Here is a 4,764-nt window from a genome sequence, read left to right as displayed (position 1 = left end):
ATGAAATGCAATTTCCTTTCTTTTTTTTTATTTTATTCCTGATAGTTTTCATTTTTTTTCTTTTCTTTCTATTACAGTCCTTTTTATGCTGGTTTCAGTGACATGACATGCATGAGGAATCTCCGGCCCACTCTTAAATGCCAATCTAATTCTGAAATAATAATACAAGAAATTGAGTGTGATGACGAAGTGGAATATGATGATGAGGAAGCCTTTGAGGAAATCAGTAAAGAATTAAGCCATTTTGAAGAAAAACCCAAACCTAACCTGAATGATACAGAAGCAATCAACTTAGGGGATCAAGATAATGTCCGGGAAACTAAAATAAGCGTCCATCTTGAACCACAGCTCAGAGAAGAGACAATTAAAGCACAGTTGGAGTACAAAGATGTTTTTGCATGGTCATATGACGACATGTCGGGTTTGAGCACTGACTTGGTGGTTCACAAATTGCCCACTGACCCGGCATTTTCCCCTGTCAAGCAGAAGCTGAGAAAATTTAAAACTGATATGAGTGTGAAGATCAAAGAAGAGGTCACTAAGCAGTTCGAGGCAAAGGTCATTCGGGTCACGTGGTATCCCACCTGGTTAGCCAACGTTGTGCCTGTACCAAAGAAGGATGGTAGGACCAGGGTGTGCGTTGATTACCGTGATCTCAACAAGGCAAGTCCAAAGGATAACTTCCCATTACCAAACATCCACATATTGATTGATAATTGTGCCAAACATGAGATTGGTTCTTTTGTGGACTGTTATGCGGGCTATCACCAGATCTTAATGGATGAGGAAGATGCAGAAAAGACGGCGTTCATCACGCTACGGGGAACATATTGCTACAGGGTTATGCCATTTGGTTTGAAAAATGCTGGGGCAACCTACATGAGGGCGATGACAACCATATTCCACGACATGATACATAGGGAGATCGAGGTATATGTGGATGATGTAATTGTAAAGACCAGGAAGCAGTCTGACCATGTCAGGGATCTGAGAAAGTTCCTCCAAAGGCTTCGCAGGAACAATCTCAAGCTCAATCCTACGAAATGCGCTTTCGGTGTTCCCTCTGGAAAATTGTTGGGATTTATAGTCAGCCGTCGAGGTATTGAATTGGACCCATCAAAAATCAAAGCCATCCAAGAATTGCCACCTCTGAAGAACAAGACTGAGGTGATGAGTCTATTAGGGAGATTGAATTACATCAGCAAGTTTATCGCTCAGCTTACGACAACATGCGAGCCTATCTTCAAGCTGTTAAAGAAGGATGTTGCGGTCAAGTGGACAGACGAATGTCAAGGAGCATTTGATAAGATAAAGGGGTATCTATCAACCCCACTGGTGTTAGTCCCGCCAGAGCCAGGGAGGCCTTTGATTCTGTATTTGACGGTTTTGGACAATTTGTTTGGTTGTGTGTTGGGTCAGCATGACATCACCGGCAGGAAAGAGCAGGCCATATACTACCTCAGCAAGAAGTTCACAGCTTACGAGGTTAAGTATACTCAGCTTGAGAGGACGTGTTGCGCCCTAACTTGGGTAGCACAGAAGTAAAAACATTACTTGTCATCGTATACCACTTACCTCATCTCTCGGTTGGATCAGTTGAAGTACATTTTTTAGAAACCTATGCCCACAGGGAGGCTTGCAAAGTGGCAAATCTTGCTCACGGAATTTGACATTTTCTATGTAACCCGGACTGCAATGAAAGCTCAGGCACTGGCCGACCACTTGGCCGAGAATCAGGTGGATGAAAAATATGAACCTTTGAAGACATACTTCCCTGACGAAGAGGTAATGCATGTTCAGGAGTTGGAACAAGTTGAGAAGCCAGGATGGAAACTCTTCTTTGATGGGGCAGCTAATATGAAAGGCGTGGGGATAGGAGCGGTACTTATTTCTGAAACAGGGCAACACTACCCTGTTACGGCCCAGCTTCGTTTCTATTGCACTAACAACATGGCCGAGTATGAGGCATGCATCTTGGGTTTGAGGCTGGCTATAGACATGGGTGTCTAGGAAGTCTTGGTCATGGGAGACTCGGACCTTCTGGTACACCAAATTCAAGGGGAATGGGAAACACGAGATTTGAAGCTTATACCGTACCGACAATGTTTGCATGATCTTTGTCAACGGTTTCAGTCAATAGAGTTCAGGCATATTCCAAGGATTCATAATGAAGTTGCTGATGCTTTGGCTACTTTGGCATCAATGTTGCATCATCCAGATAAGGCTTATGTGGACCCTTTGCAGATCCAGGTCCGCGATCAGCATCCTTACTGTAATATGGTGGAAGAAGAACTTGATGGTGAACCGTGGTTCCATGATATCAAAGAATACCTCAGAATGGAGTGTATCCAGTACAGGCCACAGGGGATCAAAAGAGAGCAATTCGACTTTTGGCAAGTGGATTTTTCTTTAGTGGAGGGGTGTTGTACAAAAGAACTCCAGATCTTGGGTTGTTGAGATGCATAGATGCTAGACTGGCCACAGCTATTATGACCGAAGTACATTCAGGATTGTGGACCACATATGAGTGGGAACGTGTTGGCAAAGAAGATTCTCCGAGCAGACTATTATTGGATTACTATGGAGCGGGATTGTATCAGTTTTGTGCGCAAGTGTCATCAGTGTCAAGTGCATGGAGATTTGATTCATTCTCCATCATCGGAATTGCACACAATGTCTGCACCATGGCCTTTTGTTGCATGGGGCATGGATGCCATTGGGACAATTGAGCCAGCAGCATCAAATGGGCACAGGTTCATTCTGGTGGCCATTGATTATTTCACCAAGTGGGTTGAGGCTAAAACGTTCAAGACTGTGACCAACAAAGCGGTGGTTGATTTTGTGCACTCAAATATCATTTGTCGGTTTGGGATACCAAAGGTGATCATTACAGACAATGGGGCTAATCTTAATAGCCATCTGATGAAAGAGGTATGTCAGCAATTCAAGATTACACATCGCAATTCCACCCCTTACCGCCCCAAGGCAAACGGAGCAGTTGAGGCGGCCAACAAGAATATAAAGAAGATACTGCGGAAAATGGTGGAGAGTTCTAGACAGTGACATGAAAAGTTGCCTTTTGCATTGCTGGGTTATCGTACTACTATTCGTACTTCAGTAGGGACAACTCCTTATTTGTTGGTGTATGGCACCGAGGCAGTGATACCCGCAGAAGTGGAGATCCCATCCCTTCGGATTGTCGCAGAAGCTGAAATTGATGATGATGAATGGGTCAAAACCCGCTTGGAGCAATTGAGTTTGATCGATGAGAAAAGATTGGCAGCAGTGTGTCATGGTCAGTTGTATCAACAGAGAATGGCAAGAGCATATACTAAGAAGGTGCGTCTACGAAAGTTCGAAGTGGGTCAGCAAGTGTTGAGACATATTCTTCCACATCAGGCTGAGGCCAAAGGCAAGTTCGCCCCAAATTGGCAGGGGCCATTGTGATGAGAGTGTTGTCCAATGGTGCTTTGTATTTGACAGACATAGAAGGCAAGTGTGTTGAAATGGCCATCAATTCCGATGCGGTCAAGAGATATTATGTATGATTTTCTTTGTTTTAATTTGTTTGTACTTGGCATGTTTTGAAGATTGGAATGCGAAGGCATTTTGTTCTGCTATCTAAACACTTTATCCCTCGTTACCCCTTTGAGCCTTGCTTATTTCCTTTCATATCCCTCTTTTGGAATCAATAGAAGAGATCAGAAACACAAGCGTGAAAGATAAGTAAGGGGAAAAGAGAAAAGAAAAAGAATGAAAAGAGAGAGAAGAAAAGGAAGAAGAAAGAAGAAGAAAAAAAAGAAAAAAAGAAGAAAAAGAGAAGAAAAAAGAAGTAAAAAGAAAAAAAAACAAAAAGAGGAAAGGAAGAAAGAAAAGAAAAGAAGAGAGAGAGAAAAGAAAGAGATAAGAGAAAATCACAACAACAAAGTAATTTTTATGACATGAACTACGTTCGACCTGATTCCTTTTAAGGATACGTAGGCAGCCTCACGGTTCGGTCCCATCGAAATAAAAATCCAAAAGTCCCCAAGCAAGAAACTGGGGCAGAAGTAGTGGTTGTTGCAAGAAATCTGATTCCAAAAGTTGTAATTTTTAAACCCAGATGAGTTGTTTTGAGCCTTTTGATACCCTTTCTTTCTAACCCTGTCCAAAAGCCCATATTACGGTCCAAAGAAAGACCTTCTAATTAGTCTTCAGGAAATTCCAAGTCGAGCAGATAGAGGTGATTCATTTCAGGGGCAACACTCTAGTCCAAGCAGGAAAATAATGAAAAATTAGAGAGTCTTATTGGTGAAAACCCTCACGGGCACCGTAAGGCGACGGGAGCTGAGAGAAATAAAAATGAGAGAGTCTTATTGGTGAAAACCCCCACGGGCACCTTAAGGCAAAAGTGAGTTGAAAGGTGAACAAATGAGAGAGGTCTGTGGGTGAAAACCGTTCAGGACTCCGCCGGATGAACAAGGTTAGGGTTTGGGTGAAGAAATCAGGTTATGAAATTCTGGGGCAACAAAGTATGGCAACTGAAAGCTGATTGGTTGGACAGATTGAGCCGATTAGTCCGAAATGCATGTCATGATCAATAGTACCAGCTGTTCCACTCAGATAAGTTTCTTTCGCTCTTGAAACCTCGTAAATTCGCTTTTCTTCAATGAGAATATAAAGAAAACCTTTTTCCTTTTAGTAAGTCATCCAGTTTTGGATTTTTTTTATCCTTAACTCTCAAGGTCATTGCATTTCATTTCTTTCGAGGTTTTGTTTCTCTAA

Source organism: Nicotiana attenuata, unplaced genomic scaffold, assembly GCF_001879085.1.
Source record: "Nicotiana attenuata strain UT unplaced genomic scaffold, NIATTr2, whole genome shotgun sequence".
NCBI classification, from domain to species: Eukaryota; Viridiplantae; Streptophyta; class Magnoliopsida; order Solanales; family Solanaceae; genus Nicotiana; species Nicotiana attenuata.
Note: the sequence above shows the minus strand (reverse complement) of the source record.